General features: G+C 42.5%; 1 long non-coding RNA gene across 2 annotated transcripts in view; it reads left to right on the top strand.

Moving 5' to 3' along the window:
* Nucleotides 1-1,233: 1,233 nt before the first annotated feature.
* Nucleotides 1,234-19,810, top strand: part of LOC122757489 — a 42,653-nt gene continuing 24,076 nt past the window's right edge. For both annotated transcript variants that reach the window (XR_006357536.1, XR_006357535.1), the window contains exons 1-2: nt 1,234-1,442; nt 17,498-17,693. This is a non-coding gene — a long non-coding RNA (uncharacterized LOC122757489). The remainder of the gene's footprint in view (nt 1,443-17,497; nt 17,694-19,810) is intronic.

Raw genomic sequence — 19,810 nt, 5'->3', positions numbered from 1 at the left:
GTTGTTGATGCTGCTGCAATTACCAAAGGACCTGACTGCAGCTGCGGGCAAATGAGTTGTAAATAGTTGACGCCCCGGCCAAATCGTTTAAATTGCTAAATAATGACAGTCATCGTTGCACGCACACACACACCCACCCACACACACACCCATACATATACATATTTGTAGACAACCACAGACATTCATACATGTTAGCTGCTTTTGTTGCCGGAAGACATAAAACGTATCGCCTAAAATGCGGCCAAAGCGTTGAGCAAATGCCGCCGCTCAAGTGCGCATACGACACGTTGTACACGCGGCTGCAAATGTTCGCTGCGGTTGCACACACACTCACACACAAACACACTCACACGCTTTAACGATAACAAGTGTCGCGCAAACAAAGGCTGTTTGCCATGGGGAGCGAGTAGGTCAGCGGGCAGACTGTGTCTCCCTCTATCAGTTGCGACTGCTCCAGCCCATGCTCGAGCCACGTTCGAGCTGGCTCGAGCTGGTTCGGGCACGGCCAAAGGATATCGAACACGTTGCAGCCGAGTTGCGCTCGGCCTGCGAGCCACGCTGGGCTGCACAGGATGCTCAGGCTCAGCGCGCAGTTGGCTGTCGTCCTGCGACCGCGTTAGTTGTGTGCGCTTGACGGGCCTTTGTGGCCCAAACCCACTCCAGCTAACTGAACTTTAAGGGAACACTGTGACTGACAGCTAATGTGTGCTACTGCTGCTGCAATTACAAAGTGCTTTAGTGAGTGCAGTTTAAGGCAATAAAATAAAGTTAAAAATAAAAATTAAAAATATAAACTGAAGTTAAACTAAAGACAAAGACTAACTATAAATAAAAGTAAGAATTTTATACGTGTGGGCGCTTGGACTTATCAAGTGAGCCCAGTTCAAAGTTCAGACTGCTGTCAACACACACACACACACACTCGCTCACGCAGAATCGCTGTGTTTGCCATTTAAACTGTTTTTCCTTGTGCTTAAATATTATATTTTCCACTCCTGCTCGTGGCTCATTTATTATTATTTTCCAACTGCGTCTTGGTTTTTCCCCCTTTTTAGTTGTCTTTTTTTCGCTTGTGTCTGTGTGTGCCTGTGTGTGTGTGTGCGTGCGTGTTAGGTTTTTTAGGCAAGTGTGAACACACAGCCTGCCACCATATGTTGGCAGGAGCAGGAGCAGCAGCAGCAGCCTCTGTGTGCTACATTTCCCTCTCTCTCTCTCTCTCTCTCTGTGTGTGTGTGTCAAAAACTTTACCGTTAGCTCCTTAAAAAAAAGAACAAAAAAAGCACAAAAAGAAACAAAAAACAGTTAAAACACTTGAAACACTTTTGCCTGCATATGAAATGTTCATTGTGCTGTTGCCGTTGTTGTTATTGTTGTTGTTGTCGTTGTCGTTGTTGCCTTTTATTGAATTTGAAGTGGGCCATTGAGCCAGCTGCCGTTTGGTAAGTATTTTCAAAGTGGTTTATATGCATGCCGTTAATTAAGCCACATGCATTATTCAATTGTCAGAAATACACACACACAAACACACACGCACAACCACAGAGATGTACAAAATATACTTTATTGAGCGTGTAATTAAAGAGTTGCCACATGTGGCATGAGCTCTCGCTGTCTGTCCGTCTGTCCGCACGTCAGCTGCATTGCAATTATAATAAATCAATTCAATAAGCGCGCACCTGACAGCTATGCAAATGCAGCGCACACCAATACATCAACACACACACACACACACACATACAGCCACCTGGTTGATGCATAGTTTGTGGTGCAAACAACTGACACTTTTCGCAAACATTTACCAGCGCCAGCATATAAATTAATTATGTCGCTAAGCTAAGCCACTTTCAACCACACACGCGCATTGCACACATACACACAAGAGTGTGAGTTTGAGTGTGTGGGTGTGGCTGTTTGCGGCACTTCCGCTTGCAACACCTTGCTTTTGCCTCAAGGCCTTTCAGGCGACTTTAACCCTTGCAGACCTTTGCTCAACATATGCCATAGAAACGCTGTCCGGTTGGTTCAGCTGACGCATGACGTTAACATTAATTATCAGCAGGCTGTAATCTACATGTTAGCTAGTTGCCAGCCACTTGCTTGAGAGTTACCAGCTAGCTGTGAGAGTTTATGTTGCAAGTGGAGAGCTCGTAAAGGTTTGTTTTCCATCAGAAGCTTTTCAGTCTCCACTCTGAAAATTTGCCAGGCAGTTGCAAGAAAGTTAACTACTTATTAGAATGTATGCTGCAAGTATTAAATTCTAAAATTTGTTGCCTAAAAATATCGATATAAGTTTTGAGTTTACCAGCTAGTTGCCTGGCAGCTGCAAGACGGTTGCCAGTCAATTAATAGAGTCTATTTTTAGACATCAACAATATCGAATTACTTTTGAATCTTCAGCCAGAAAGTTTCCTAGAAAGAGTGTTTCCTAGTGTGGCAAATAGAAAGCTCGTGGCATGAAATTTAAAAAGTTTTTACCTATTAATATTGAGATAACATATTGATCCCTTGTCTGTAACTTTGCCAGGTACTTGCAGTAAAGTTACCAGATGGTTTGATCTGAAAATTAAGCTGAATATTAAAAATAAATTATGTATTATTGGCTTGCTCCGTTTCCTTTATTCATTAAAATGAAACTTTTACCATCAAGTTGAAAGCCACTTGCCAGTCACTTGCAAGTGAGTTTACCAGCTACATTTTCTTTTAAAGCTAGGCTAAAAATTGCACCAAAAATATACCTAATTATCTTCGCACTCCTTCTTTGGTTTGGTTGCCAGTCAGTTGCTAAGCAGTTACCAGCAACTTTCCAGTCAGCTACCAGCTACTTATTAGACATACTCTATAGTTTCTCTAGCAAGCTGTACTCACTATATCTGGCTAACAAAAAAGGAGCCTCATTCACTCCTCGCATCGTTCCCATTCAGTAGTCAATAATTACATTCAGGTTGCCAGCAACCTGGTATCTATATAACAGCCAGTTGCCAGCTACTTAGACATGGCTTTCAAGCAATCACAGTCTATGCATCGATAGCTTCACTCGCAATCGCATCAACAGTCAGTTGCCAGCCGCTTTACCAGCCAGTTGTCAGCTGCATTCAGCTCGGAGTGCTGTGACTGTTGTGGCCAGCATGTGGCATGAAAATGCCACATCTACCGGCCCAATGCCGATTGCATTACTTACAGTCAAGTTGCCAGGCAGAGGCAGCTAAGTTGCAATCTAGTTGCTTGCACCAAAAATTCAGTTTGAGGTAAAGTTGCTGTTTGTGCAGCGGTACATACACACACACACACACACTCACACACACTCATACACACACATGCTCGGCTAAAGCCTGAAGCTGTCAGCCTGCCAAACATTTGGTAAGACAAATGGCAAAGGCAGCCAAGCAGCCAGCCAGCCAGCCAGTCTCGTCGGCCCGTTAACACATGATGCCAACTGTTTCAGCACTCAACTTTCGCTCACTCGCTCTCTCTCTCTTTCACTGTCTCTGTCCCTTTTAGACTCGTGGGGCGAAATCTGCAGCTGTTGAAAATCAACTGTAACTGCAGATTGAATTACGTTTTGAGCTCACAGTTTTAGAGGTTGGGCATTTGGGTAACTGCTCGAACGTGAAAAGTTGCATAGGTGTGTCTGCCTACCTTACCTGTCCGCCTGCCTGTCCGCCCAGCCGCCTGGCTGTCTGTCAGCCTGTCAGTGGCTGTTGATGCCCCACACACATACATACACACAGATACACATTCAAGAGTTGCTGCAGCCACAGCACCCACTCACACACACACACACACACACACACACACACATATATACGGTAAATACTAACACCAACATCACCTGACATTGTTTGCTCTGCGGATTTGCATTGCGGTTAGTTGACGGCGCCAGAGTCTAAGGCAAGCCAGCTCTGTGTGCGTGTGTGGGCGTGCGTGTGTCTGTGTGTGTGTGTGTGTGTGAGTGTGGCTCGCAGTCAGCCATTTTATGTGCACTGGCAGCTTAATGGCCGACCAGCTCTGCCAGACTAGTTCTGCCAGCCAGGAGGCAGCTAAATAAATGTTTTCTATAATCAAATGGTAATGCAGTCAACTTCCAACCGTCGCCCCTCGCTGCAGGCTCCTGCTCCTGCTCGGAGTCTGAGCCTAACTTCCGCCACGTTACCAAAAAACCCAGCCAAGCGTCCAACTTCAGTCAGTCGCTGTGGCCACAAGGGCAGCAGCACCAGGGCACCACAACCCGAATCAAAACCAGAACCAGAACCAGAGCCAGCAGGAGCCGTAGCAGCAGCAACAGCAGGAGCAGCAGCAGCTAACCGGAGGCAACTCCCGGCAGCGTCTTCTTGTTTGAAGTAATTACATTGTTCGCAAGCATCGTAAAGTGGAGTGAAAGGCGTTAAAGTGTTAAGTTGCTTGTTAATTCTTTTTTTGTTTTGCCTTTTCAACTATGTTGCCAAGAACGAGCTGCGTACCTTGCTTGGCCATCTTGTTGCTGCTGCTGCTGCTGTTGCTGTTGCTGTTGCTGCCTCTGCAGTTGTTGTTGGCGTTCGCTTTTGTTGTGGCTTAGAGTCGCGTCTGATTAATGAAGCGTAGCTACGTAGCTGGATTAAGCATCTTGGCTGATGTTGCCTCTGCTCCTGCTGCTGCTGCTGCTGCTCTGGCTCCTGCTGCTGGAGCTGCCTCTGTTGCTGCTACTTTAGCTGCTCTTTGTAATTAAGTTGAGTGTAGTATAAATAACTGTATTTGCTCAGCGTCCGGCAGCTGAATGTTTAATTAATTTTGTTATTTCGTCTAAGTATGGCTAAGTACATAGCAATGGCTCGGCGCATTGCGGCCAAAAATCAGACGGAGCTGTTGCTCTAATTCAGAGAGAAAGGAAGAAAGAGGGAGAGAGAGAGAGGGAGGCGGAGGGCATTCATAGTGTACTATTCTCTGGGCTATAGTTTTTGGTTTGGGTTGGAATGCCAAGTTGTAGTTAAATATTAATGACTGGCCTGTCTTGACAAATTAATTGTATATGCGTAGACTAAATCAACATATTAGGAAAAACGCTAGCTAAGAGACTGTTAAAATAGCAATTAATAAGAGTGTCGACAGTCGACTGAAAGAATTTCGAGAGAAATAGAAATTCACACTCTAAATTGGCTTGCGCTGGGGCTACTTTTGGTCAGCTATAGGGAATAGTTGTATGGGTGTATGTGTGGAGGATTGGAGAGTATAAAGAGATTCATTTTCAAATTTTATTTTAGCTGAGTGATTGGCTGAGCCTTTTCCAAGAGACTTGGTTTAAGTGCAACGCTATTCTAATTAGCCATGTCTGAATATTTTTTATATAAATGCAATATTGAAATACAAAAATTTTTATAAAAGAAAAATAATATCGTTAAAAATATATAAAATTTCATATTAAAGGATCTAAAAATTAATTATTATTAATTTATCAATTAATTAAAAAAAAAATAAATAAAAAATAAAAATAAATAAAACAAAAATTTATGTATATATGAAATAATTTCATATTAAAATGTCTAAAATAAATTTATCAAATAATAAATGTTTAATAATATTCCTCTACATACCGAAAAAAATCTGTATAATCAATTAAATGTTTATCAATAATTGCTTTGTCATAATATAACTGTCAATTAGATATTCTTAAACTATCAAGATCTGTCCATATTCGACGAACCCATCTGGCAACTCTATGTATACAATACCCCACAATTTCTCTATATACATATTTCACAATTTTATCATAACTCTATAATCTCATATAAATCGCAATAGTTTTCAGCATTTTCAGCTGCTGCAGTTGGCTATTTTGCCCCCATTACGAGTCATTAACTAATTAACTTTTTAAACAAAAATCCAACAGCATTATTATTGAAATAAAAAAACTGTTGCATACTTAAGAGCGACATAATTCATTTGCCCATAAAAAATAAATAAATATCGTTAAACACAAAGATAAACCTAAATGAAATGTGTTCAGAAAAAACAGAGAAACGAATCACGCGTTGTAGCGTGAATGATTCGAATTATGTGATTAAAATTTAATAAAGCTTTAACGCCAATTGTTGTCGCTGCCAAAGACCTGCCATTTGCCACAATGAATAATCGAGCAGATAGAAGAGGAAGACAAAAAAGGGAAGCATAAAATGCTGCTGGGGCTTTTCGCTCATTTTCGTTTTTTTTTTTTTTTTTTTTTTTTTTTATTGAATTTGCATGCATAATGGACAAATGTGTTGCAATTTTTATTATATAATTGCAATGCAAAATGTAAATTATAATTTGAACGTATTAACTTTTGCTGCTAGGCCTCGTTGCCATGGCGAACGACGAAACAGCGAACAGAGGACAGCGAACAGTGCCAAAGGCGCATAAATTATTATAATGTAACAACGATTTGTGTTTATTTGCAAACAAGCGTTGACAAAACGCCCATAAGCCACTCCCACACCCAGCCACAATCGCCACATTCTTTACTTAATAACGCACATAAAACATTATGGGCACGAATTTATATGCACATTATGAAACAAATTGTATAATTGCAATTAGATTTACGTGCGAAAACTGCAATTTAAACAGTCAAAAATAAAGCCAAACATTTAGCGGCAAAAGCTCCATGAAAAATGGCCGAAAAAACACCAGCAGACAATAACAGCACATTTTTCAACAGGATTTGCGCTCATAACAATGCCAAACGGAAAGGCTGTATGGGAGATAGACAGAGAGAGAGAGAGAGAGAGAGAGAAAGAGGGAGTAAGTGTACACGAACTAGTAAGAATATTGCAGTTTGCCTGCAACGACTTCATAATGCTCGCTCGTGCTTTAAAAAAAATAAAGCTAAATTTAGGCTAACGTCTAATTGGAGGTATTCCAATTGGAAACCAGATTATTTAGTTCTAGGTGAGTCAGCTGCAGAGCTAGCTAAGTTTATACATTATACATAAAGTATTTATACATATATTATAGTTTATACATATAATAGCCACGCCCACTAAAGACCTGATTGATAAATTCATGAGCTATGCGAAAATTTCTATGTGAATCATTTCCCATTTAGCCATTAGCCAATCTGCAATACTTTCTAATACAAACATATCAGATGGTATAACTATAGGCCGTCCTTCCATGCATTCCCACACAATAGTAGATGCACTACAACTGCACTGCACGTGCATCGATTTTATATTGCAAGTCCTGGCATCAATTGTCTCCGGTAAGACAATGAAACCGAAGCCAATATACTCGTCTTTCGTTCACTTCGTGACAGAAAACTTACACGAAAAATGCTATAAACAGATAAGAGAACTTACACACGGCCCAGACAAAAGGCTAAATGAGGGTTGGGCAGCCCAAAGGGTTTTCGGGGATTTGGGAAATAGAAAGCAAGACAGAAAGTTGGCAACTAGGAAAGTCAAGTTGTGCTCACGCTATTTATAGTCAACGTGGGCTTTTGTTTTCGATGGCCTTTTCATTTGCAGCCAACTGCAAAGCACTCACACACACACACACACATACATAGAAAAAGTAAAGAGAGCAGAGAAAAAAAGTCAAGTCAAATGCAGAAAAAAAGAAGAAAATAGAGAAAAATGACAACAACAACTTTGCCAAATAGTATGACAATGGAGCTGCCATTGTATGCTGCCTCTAGTGCTCGTTTTTTCATTCCATTTTTGCCATTTGCTGTTGCTGCAATAGTCGTATCTAGTGTGAATGCATCTGGGCTAAAAGCCCGGGAGCGCGCGCGCTTAGCCACAAAAGCAGCCAAATGGCCAAAAATGCTTCGAGTGGGTGCTTAAAGCTGTCAAATCTACTGCCGCACAATTTAAGCGTTCAATTGAGCAGTCCCCTGCCGCCACACACGTCCGACCAACCCCCACCCACCCCCTCCACAATCCACAGTCATCCAACTACGAACCGCCAACAACAACAGTTTGGCTGGCATCTCTGCAAATATTTTCGTAATTATTTTGCATGCAAAGTGCGGATTTTTCCAATTTTCACTTATCAAAGCGCACGCGGCGGCCAATATGCAAAATGATTCTGGCGGAAAAAACAAATGGCAGCAGGCACAAGCTAGCGACAAAGCCAGAGAGTAAGAGACTAGGGAATACTCTCTAAATGGTGTCTAGTAGTGGTAAAAAGTTAACTCTAACTGTTGTAGAGTCTGGGAAGCTAAGAAAGGATATAGTTAGTTATTTTAGCATACTTCACTATATATATCTCTTTTTATAATCTAAGATTTGATATGGATCTGGTTAGTAATCCTGGATTCTAGTGTCCTTTAGGTCAAGTGGAAGTAAGGAATGATTCTAGTGAGTATTAGCTGGCAGTATTATTACAAAATATCTAAAATAAAGAGATTCTTCAGCAATAACTTGATAATATGATCTTAAGTTTGAAAAGTGAATCGGGACAGTATATCTAATACCTCTACTTATCAACATAAAGCTAGCTATAATCGAAAAGGAAGTTTGTGGATATAACAAATATGTGATTATTGAGGACCTTTAGCTCGCATTCTGATCTTAACTTTAAAATGGAATCTGCTTAGCCTCATTTCTGATCTCTTTTATTTTATGATCTTAAGTTTGCAACGGAATCTCAGCTGACATATATCTGATTTATTTTATCAAAATTGTGCTATATTTATTAGCAATAAACTACTTTAAATTAAATGAAATATCAAAAGATATACCAGAGATACCATATTCAAAAATTTCGCAGTATTTGATATCGCTCCATATAGCCAATGTTCACAGATTCGATCAGTAACTTAACTTAATTAAAAGACAACAAAAATGCAGCCAGCGCACCTTTTGCAACACTGCAAAAAAACAAAAAAAAAAAAAAAGAAAAGAAAACGGTCAACAGGGTTGAAGCGCTGTGACAACCCTGTTTTGCATAGCCAAAGGGCATGCAATATGCAAAAAGCAACAACAATGTTTGTTGTACGGACGCGAACGTTTTGGCCTTTTTATTTTCATTCATCTCGTTACATTTTGTTGTTGTTATTTTTGCTTTTCTTTTTTTTCTGTTTCTTTTTTTTTTTTTGCATTCTCTTCATTCATGTTGGCCAACTGCTGATGCCGTTAATCTGGCTAGGCTATATAGACGGGATTGGATTGTCGAGGCTGGCGCTGCTGCGCACTTTTGTTTGAATTTGCATTGACACGACACTGGCCGCAGTCTCACTGTGTGTGAGAGAGATGGGAGAGGGGGGAGGAGGGGGAGGTGAGCAGAGTAGAGAAGAGATTGCCTGGCTGCGGCTGGCGAAGCTCATGTTTACATTGAATGCTTGACGCGAGTTTGAGTATCTGTTTCTGTATGCATGTGTGTGTGTGTGTGTGTGTGTCTATAGTTGATTGTAAGTTCTGATGACAGCGTTTCGTTTGCATATTTTTGCATTTTGCTCGTTTGCTGTTTGCTATTTGCGTTGCTGCATTTACCTACGCGAGTGTCGCTGTCTGCTGTTGTGTATCTTTCGAATTGACTTTGTTGTCCTTGGCACAGTCATAACACACGCACTCCCACTCCCTCTGATACACACACAGACACACACACCCACACACACACATGGTCAGCAATCACACAGCTCATAAAAGACGCTGTCGTAGTGCCTGTCTTGAATGGCCATTAAAATTTAAGCACAGCTTGTTTGGCTGCCTTTGAATCGGCTTCTGAGCTCCACAAATTCTTAGTTCCTCACTCACTCACTCTCTCTCTCTCACTCTTTGCTCTGCTCTGCAGAATTCAGTTAAGTTCTATGTGAATCGTAAAACAGAGCTCCGCTTTACGGGCTACTAAACGTTTACCATTGCCATCAGCTGCTGTGACTATTCCGCATATTGACCAGGCCCTAAGGCAGCTGGCACAGCTGGAATTTACAGGCAATCGAGGCGAGCTGCTGCATATCGAGAAATAGCTAGTTCTAGCGGCATAATAAGAAAAGGCCAGTTTAACTATTGATATTTAAAGTAATTATATAAGCTGAATAGAGATGCCTCATCTGTCTCTCTCTCACTCTCTCTCTCTCTCTCTCTCTCTCTTATCAACATACTCCAATCTATCTATTTATAATACTTGGCAACACAATCATCATCATCCATCAACAGCTCAAGTTCATCCAATTTGTCTGCTCAAATTACCTCCAAAAATAGCCAGTTTTAGCCAGAAATACACTGAATTGCCCGCACTCGCATATTGTGAGAAGCTCTGCAAATATGATAGCCAAGATACAAGTTGAACATGAGATTCGTGTGGCACTTGAGGCAGCCTCTTGGCCAACTCCTTGACAGTCGGCCAACTTAAACTGCGAATTTCATGTAGCTGCAGCTCAAGTGTTTGCCGTAGCAACTCTATTGTAACTCCGTCCGTCTCTGTCACTGTCTCTGTCTGTCTCTGTCTCTGTCTCAGTTGAGCTATGCGTCTATTTAGTCAGTGAAATCCGTTTGGTCGCAATAAAATTGAATTTATAGTTTATTTATGCAGCTACTAAGAAATTAAAGGCATCCTTCTGCAGTGTGGGCCCAGACACATGTCAGGCTCGTGCACACGCGCCCACACACACACACACGCACACACTCTCACACTGTCTGTCTGTCTGTATATAAATCAGGCTCATAAAAGAGGCGCGCGCGTGGTTTATTGATTTCAAAGGCTCTCTCAGTCTTTATGGAGTTTAACGATTCACGCAGACATTTGGCCAACAAACTACAACAACAGCAACTACAAGCTTTTGGCCCACGCCCACAGCCGGCAGTTGAAGCACAAATTAATTTAAGTTTTTTTTTATTTAACAATTTTCAGTTGCGCATTTCGGTAGCGCGGCTCGTAAATCTATCAAAGAGTCAAGCGCTAATCAAGTGAAAGTTCAAAATTCGCAAATACACATATTATATGTGTAATGGGCAGCTGGTAGGCGTGGCTGGCTTTTGCATAATTCAATTAATTTATGCGCTCAAATGTTTAGTTTTTACGTGATGTGTGTGGCTTTTGCCACTGGCTCGCCGGCTATAAATCATTTTGCATAATTTATGCGCTGTCCTGAACCCACTGTGCGCGACTAATCCCAGTCACTACACACACACACACACACACAACGACTGCGACTGCACACAATTGAAATCGCACGCTTAAATAGCCAATAATTCATCATGTTTAACGCTTGCAATTAGCGCTGCACGCCACTCGCTCTCTCTCTCCCACCCTCTCTCTCTACTGCAGTCGCTCTTTTTTATTAGTCATACGCCGCATATGCCGCACAAATCAAACGTTGACGTCAACGCTATTACAAATTTATAAGCGCACTTGAGCTGAGCACACAAGAAGTTGGGCCATAAAAAACGACTGCCAGGACATGGCCAGGACGCTGACTGGCTGGCTGGCTTGGCTTGGCCTGGCTTGGCCTGGTCTGGCTGGCTGGCTGGCAAGAAAGGCTTGCAAAACAATGCGAAACGCCGTCCGTGACTTGACACGTCTGTCAACAGCCATTAAACGCTCGAGGCTTGCCAGGCTGCTAACCCAGTTAGTCTGCGGCGCAACCTATGCCCTGGCACAGATATGGCCAGGCTCTGCTCGGCTCGCTGTCAGAGGAGTCGCAGCTGCCGAGACGAAAAACGAAAAAAGAAATATATATATATATATATATATGCCTGCGCTTGTAGCTACCAACTTCTGACAGCGCAATTTATCACTATCCGCACACACATGACTCTCTTCCTCTCCCTCCCTCCCTCTCTCTCTCTCTCTCTCACCCATTTGAGTGTATTGCCTATACAGCAGCCTACAAAGTTGAGGTCGTAAATCAAAACTTAAATTTAACACATGCAGCGACGGCAAATGGCAGCTGCCTCACCCCACCGCCAATCCCCCTCCCCCCTACACCAAATGTCAGCCCCTTTTGTGTTTCGTATTTGTTTGTTTGATATTTTTTCCAGTTTTTTTTTCACTCTCTCTCTCTCTCTCTCTCTCTCTCCCTCACTTTTTCAGTTTTTGCTATGGCTTAGTCTCTTCTTGGGCTCGCAGCACTTGCCCGTCAGCTGCAGGCGCTCTCGTCTAGCCTGCTGACAATTGACATAACGAGCCAGTGGGCGTGACTAGTGGGCAAGCGGTGTATATCAACGCACGCGTGAGTTAATCTGTCAAAATAGCTCAACAGCAGACAGGCTGGCTCTCCTCGGGCTGGCAGACACATACGCGGCAGCCAGGCCACCCACATGCACTGACTTCGACTTGCGTCAATGCAATGACTGCCTCTGGACACCCGCTCCTCCCCCTGCACCCCCACCACTCCACCAAAGCCAACCAGCTAGCAGCAGCCATTTCCTATTTGCCTTTATTTGGCATTTGGCATTTGCTTGTCGCAACGTTTCGCTTTAATTTCGTTGCGTCCACGGCCACGCCCACACCGGCAATGACGCCCATTTCCAGCGGCAGTCGGAGCATCTCAAGTGCCGTCTGCCGGGCTGGCACTTCGTTTAGTCATTTGGCTTAGCCATTTTATGTTTGCTCTTGTAATTTGGCTGATATGCTGATTTCGACTTCATATCCGCAGCTCGTAAAGACACTGAGCGCTCGCTTTGGCTGCCCCACTCCCCCTCTCCGCTCACCATCCAGCCGCCACCCCAGCACACATGCAGCGCCTCCTGCTTGTCGTTTGGTTGTCATGTGCGAGATTTGCGTGTGTTACGACGATTAATTTAAATCATTGATGATGCTACACAGCTCGAATGGCTGCCATCCGAAGCCTCCCACCTCGGGGTCGTATCTTTATTTCCATTTGATTTGCCCGCCCAACCCCAACCCCAGCCCCAGCCCCAAGCCACCCACGCGCACATACATTTTTTTATATGGCTCGCTGAGTGCCATGTCACAGTCTTCCAGCTTCATCTTCATCTTCATCTAGAGCTCCATTGGCATCTCCGGCCCGGCGCTCGTTAATCATTATTTTCGACATGCCACTCGTCATTTGCCTTTATTGTCATGGCGATGTAGACAAGCCTAGCAAGGGGCAGAATGAGAAGCAGGAGCAGGAGCAGAAGCAGGAGGCGACATGGCATCGCATCGCATCTCTTAGACTGTTTCCGCTGGCCCTGTTTTAATGCGGCACTTAAGCTAGCAAATCTATATACATATATCTCTCTCCCCCTCTCTCTCTCTTTCCCCACCACCCTCTTTCTTCATCTATATATATATATATATATATATATATAAAGAGTAGCTAGCCACTGCATGGTCAAGCTAGACAAAGTCGCCTACTCGTATTCAAAAGCCATTAGCCATAAAATGCAGCCAAATGCAAAAACAAATTACTCGCATCTTGTTGGGTGGCTCGCTCGGGTGGTGCACCGTAAAAGTGTGGCATAATTTATGCGTTGCAGCAAAACAGCAGCCGCCAGTTTAGGCCCAGACGGCCGGCCGTCTAGGCCCATAGCCATAGGCATAATTAGTTTTCGAACTTTCAAGTTATGACCGTGTGCTATCTTTATGGCAGGCGAGAAGCGAGCCAAGCTGCTGCAGGTAGAGAGCGCTATATACTAGATATATACATACCCACATATATAGGTATATACATGTGTGTGTGTGTGTGTGTGCTTGGCTACATAATGGCATCTTCATTGATTGTCGAGCACAGGCAGGGCCAGAGCCACTGCTGTGTCTGCCAAAAATATACAGCAACTGAAAAAATATCAAGCATACGCCATGTTGCTGCGCCGAAAATGTGCTGACTGTGTAGGTGCGTCCGCTTGGAAATGGAAAAAACCTTTAGCTATGGCAGCTGCCGCAACGACAACCTGACGCCAGTTAAATAAAAATAAAAATAACCAAAAAGAAAAAAGAAAACTCTTACACACACACACACACACACACACACATAAATGGAAGGAAAACTGCAGACGCAGTCCGAAAAACTTGGCCGAGTTGGCGACGCCAGCCAGCAGCAACGGGTTGTGTGTGAGTGTGTGTGTGTGTCTGCCTGTATGTGTGTGTGTGTGTGTGTGTGGCTGGGAGTTTTGTGGCTTCATTTTTGGTGGCTGCTGCAGCATTTTTATGCAGCTTGCATCATTTGCCAGAGCTCGCAGAGCGCGCCAACATTTCGGGTGCTTAGGCAAATGCGCTCATAATTCTAAATAAGCTGCGTCGCTGACGTTAATAAAGTGGATACGGTGTAGGTGATCTGGCTACATACAGCTGCCACGCCTCTATTTATGAGTGCAGCAAGCCAATTTCGATTATATATAGAATATATATTACAAATGTATATGTGTATTTTTGTTTGCACACACACCCACACATATATACTTATATGATTTTTCATTTTTCTTTTTGGCAGCTAGCGCAACATTTACTTTTTACTCGAGCGGCTTTTGTTATTGCAAAAGTTTCGGGAAACGAAAAGTTTCACATTCTAGCTACATATCAAAATTTTCATGCGCATTGTAAACAATGTTCTAATTGAGTTGAAAAATACATAGCGCATTATGATTGTTATTGTTCGTGCGAAAAATAATGAGCAGGAGCCAGAGCAGGAGTCAGAGCAGGAGCAGGAGCAGAAGTAGCAGCAGTGTAGAGGCAGCTCTAGGGGGCTGTATGTGTGCTTTAGCTGTAGGTCGAACAGGGTGGAGGAAGGGGGAGTGGAGGTACTGCTTCGCATGGGTAGTGTTTGCTTTAGCCTATTAGGAAAACGCGCTGCTCTAAAAACTTGAGACACTTGGCAATTTTAGACATTGCCAGCGCAAAGTCAACACAGCGCCAGGCACTCAGCTGCAAAGAGTGTGAGTGTGGAAGGGGGGGCGGAGAGTGGAAGTAAAAGTAAAATAACAAAAGATACCAGGGCTACATATGCCAAAGCCAAAAATACGTACGCTAATAGCTCAAGTGCATAGGTTATGTTCTGAAAGCCCATTAAGGCTTTTAACTGAACAAGACGGTGTGCATTAGGCTTGCATTTAAGATTGCAGAGTGGAAAAGTTTCGTTAAATCTTTAAGACTTAAAAATTACATTAAACTTCTTTACAGATATGAATTTATGCAGCAAGTTTAATGAATCTACAGCTCCTTTTTATGAGATTTATGAGAGATTCTCTTAGATTAGTTTTGTATTAATAGAAACAAGTTTTCACATGAATTCCTTTTGTTACTGTTGAGGTGAAGCTTTGAAAGTTCAGTAAAGCTCTGGTTAAGATTAAAGAAGTACTCATTATTCAGTTGACATTAATTTGCTACCTAATAAATGCATTTCATTTATAATAAATATTTGAAAGCTCTTTAATGTGAAATATAATATATATAATAAAGGGTCTCTATATTTCTGTTTAATCCGAAATAAATTCAGATACAAAATAGTCAAAGAAACGCATTTAAATATTATATTATATTCGCCGTCTTAAGCAACATTGAGCTTTAAGAGACTTGTATGCTACTCTAAAAACTCCTCAAGTTTTCCTTCTTTTCTTCATTTAGCAAAAGTTCTCTAATGCCTTTTTAATAAATACATACTTAAAATGCTGTGCAAACTTATGAAATGAACAACGAAATTTTTATATGAAGTTCTACTTTGAAAGTTCATTAAAGTTTTTACTTTTTTCAAGTATAAATATAATACTTCTTCGTTTTTTATTTAATTTATTGAAACAGTTCTAATAATTGTCAGATTTAGCCACTCAGGTCTGCAAGCCTCTTATGAGAATTATATGGTATAGTATTTCAATTATATTTCATATATAGCTCAACAATTCTGTTGCTCAAATGGCGAACCATTGTTAATCGCTTTAGTTCAGTTGAGTGCGCAGCACTACAGCAGTGCAGCCCTTAAGACAGTGCACACACACACACGCACACACACACACAGCGACAAATGGCAGAGCACACAAATTAATTTAAGCTGTAAAACAATTTAAAGTTTGCGTCTGAGCGGGTTACTGAGTAGCTGAATGAGTAGCTGAGCAAGTGATTGACTGAGTGACTGGCTGAGTAGCTGCTGGCTTGACTGGCTGTTAACAATAAGTGCGGAAATTGAAGAAGACGTTGACAGTGCAGCAGCAGCACGCAGCTTGCCTGCCTGCCTGCCTGCCGTTCCATTATTGTGCAATTAGATGCAGTGCGATACTGAGGGCCTGCCCAAACACAAGCGGAACTTACGTACTGCAGGAAGTGCAGCAGCAGGAGTAGCAGGAGCAGCAGGAGTAGCAGCTGCAACTGCAGCAGACGTTGCTTGTTAAACAAAATCAATATGAAGCATACGCTCCGTTGGACCCTGGCGCAGCATGTGCAGAACGTGATAAAGTTTTCTTGTTGTTGTTGTTGTTGTTGCTGTTTTTTGTTGCTTTCAATTTTCAGGTGTTTTTTTATTTTTTTTATTTTCATTATTTTCCTGGTGTTTGTCGCCTTAATTGGCTGCAGCCACACGTATAGAAAAATGCCAGCAAAAAAAAAAATAACAAATGTCAACAAATTGTGACAAGAAATCAAAATTTGTAACGACCGAGCAGAGTGACAGCTGCAAGACCAAGACGCCAGGCAGAAAAGGTGGTCATGATAACAAGCGAGAGAGAGGGAGAGGGAGAGAGAGAGGGAGAGAGAAAACCAGCGACCAGTTTTGTGGTGAATTTCTAACGAGATTTTATTTGAATTTAAAACAGACGCACGAAATAGCTTAACTACGGCCACACGCGGCCAACAGTTGACAGATGGCTAGAAGAGGAAGAGGGCGGGAGAAAGAGAGAGAGAAAGAGAGAGAGGGAGAGGTGCGAGTATATCCAGCTACTAGGCTTGGTGGCTCGTTGTGTTTGTCTAGCTGGCGGCGAGGCATAAATTACGCAAATAAATTGACAATAATGCGGACTAACCAAACGGATCTGTGCTTCAAGCCGTGAGCTATAGCAACAGCAACAGCAAGGCCAGGCACCAGCTTCCCTCTTTTGGCCAGGCCAAAAGGTAACGAGATTATCTGTGTCAAGACAATTATTTCCGCCGCATCAGCAGCGGCTTGTCCTTGTCTGGCAGCATTCGTGCGTGCTGTTAGCTGCCCCGAAATGCTCAATCCTCCCATTCAGAATTCCCAATTCGCATTCGCATTCGTATTCGTATAGCTATTGCCCCATTTGGTGTTGCCAACGAATGTTGAATGAATGAATGATTGCTTGATGTCTCGCTGATGGCATTCATTTACATGATTGCCGCATTGCGTTTTACTGCTGCGCCACGGTAATTGCGCTTGAGGACCCGCACTCACACTCACACACACATACACACTCACACTCTCGCACTCGCACTCGCATTGTATTCAAATCATTTTCATCTGGGCTGCTCAAGGCGCAGGGCCAAATTAATTAAGACTTAAAGGCGTGTCAGCTGTCACACATAGCTCACACACACACACACACACACGCACTCACTCCCACACATACAGTTGATTAGCCTTTGGCTAGAATTGAAAGCTTGTGCTTACTCATCCAGCTGATCTCCCCCTAAAAACTCTCATCATCTATCTTCACAGCTCACGGTCCTGCAACTACAACATTGCGCATTATCATTCACAACTCATCCGATTGCCATTGCCTCGCATGCCACCCCCACCCCAGCCCCATCGGAGTGGAGCGCTGTACCCGAATCGTGCAACTGCCCCAAGGGCATGCTTATGCAGGTGCAAAAGGGGCGAGCAGCACGCTTTATTGTCCTTCTGCGGCGCACAGGTGAGTGGTGCAACTGCTGGCTCTAAATATACATCAAGCGAGGAAGCGAGGAACCGAGGAAGCCAGCTAGCTAGCTAGCTAGCTGCCTGCCTGCCAAAAGCGTCGAGAAAGTGACTTTTAATGGGTTTAAATCAAGTCAAAGTTGTTGAAAGTTGACTTGATTTGCGCGGATAGCGTATTACGGCCATCGCCGCATTTTATGATGCTGCGACCGTAAAAAAGTTTAAGCTACCCGAGATCAGCTCTCAAGTACTAGCTGAAGCAGGAACCGTAGCTGGAGCTGCAGCTGAAGCTGTTGTCATCGCTGGGCCACTTGATGGCTCAGCTCGTTAGGTAATTTGGCTTTGATTGGGGTTTTGGGTGCATTTCGTGCTGCATTTGTTTCAATGACGCACAACTTGTAGCTTGTCGCAAAGTTTTCATCCTCCTGCTGCTGACGTGCACCGGGAGAAAATCCGGCGACCAACTGAAGCTCGCCCCTGACAGGTGCTTGGATTTATACGCTTCACAGAGTTGAAGCACATTGCGTAGTTGCTGCAATTGAGCGTAAATCTTAGATCGTTAACTTGGAATAGAGCAATTGCATTTTGTGTAGACTTCGAATACCTGAAAGTCGACGAAAATTGTTTTCAATTTAAGAGCTAGGAGAAGCACAAGGTTTTCATTTCACATAGGTGCGAGAGACTTGTATCAGCTCTCATATTTGCATCTCCTCTTAGCAGTCTAGCTAGTCTCTCAATTAAAATGATTAATTATATAAATGATTGGATAATATTTAGAGAGAAAAAATATCATATTTTATATAAATGTTGTTTAGATTTTTGTTTGCTCAAATTTAACATAAACTTTTAAGCTCATCTCGCCTCTCTGCAACATTCACACTTCATTTAAGTACAAAATGCTTGATACTTTTTCTCTGAGTGCGCGTTGACCGCGCGTTGTCAGCAACTTTGTATGCGGCTTAAAAAGTCAACAAATGACAAAAAAAAAATAAAAAAAAAATAAAAAAAAAATAAAAAAAAAATAAAAAAATTCCAGCACGCATATGTGTGTGTGTGTGCCACGCCCAGAAAGCAGTTGAAAATGCTCGCTTTAAACGGCAATTATCCTTTTTGGCAGCATAAAAAGTGTCAGTCTGGCTCGTATTTTATTATTCGATTTGGGTTTTAGCAGCTTTATCCCTTTTAAATGTCACGTACACGCATAGCATACCAAGTGTGTGTTGGAGTATGTATATATATGTTATATAGATGTCTGCTACTCACAGATATGACCAGCAGCAAAGCTAAGATTTTTATTACTTTATTTTATGCTCGTGCTGTGCTCCAGTTGGCCCGGACCCTTAAGCCAAGGCAATGAGACTCTAATGCGCGTAAAACTAATACAAATGCGTTTCTTATCCGCTCCCGCCTGGAACCACCCACCCAGCGCCCCTCTTCTCCATTCACTGCCACCATTTCAAATTGGTTGTACTTTGCCACAAGTGACGGCTTATGCGGCAATATACATAAGTAATATTGTCCTTGTCCTTGTCCTTGTGCTAGCTCTCTCTCTTCCTCTCTCTCTCTCTCTCTCTATCTCTCTCCTTCTCTATGTGTTTGTGGTAGCCTTGAGCTGTTGCCCTGTGGTCGATATGCTCATATGTTGGCCATAGCTTAACTAAACAACCGTTTGATATCATTGCTAGCATTTTACGCCCTTATCACATTCACGTTAACACTTCAGTATCCATCAACACAGCCCAGCCCAGACTAGCCCAGCCCAGCCCCATTCTGAATATAGTTTAATGAGATACTTGCCATTATGTGAAATGAAATAATGATATTCACAAAGAGTGATAAATCTAAGACGAAATTGTGAATTGAGGGCAGGCGTATTTTAATGCTGAATGGCATAGAATGAACATATTCGATATATATGAGGGATGTTTGCTCAACAATAAGCAAAAGTTGATTGAATTTCTATAAGATATGGTATACAATACAATATTGATTAGTAAGAAGATGTATGAGTAGAGGAGATATTGAAAATGGGAACTGTTCTTTTGTTATTTAGTCAATGTACGAAAAAATGGTACATTGATTGGATTGACAGTTCTGTGTAGAGTTCGAGTATTT

This window comes from Drosophila mojavensis, unplaced genomic scaffold, assembly GCF_018153725.1.
Source record: "Drosophila mojavensis isolate 15081-1352.22 unplaced genomic scaffold, ASM1815372v1 contig_74, whole genome shotgun sequence".
NCBI classification, from domain to species: Eukaryota; Metazoa; Arthropoda; class Insecta; order Diptera; family Drosophilidae; genus Drosophila; species Drosophila mojavensis.
Note: the sequence above shows the minus strand (reverse complement) of the source record. Positions and strands in the feature narration are given on the sequence as shown.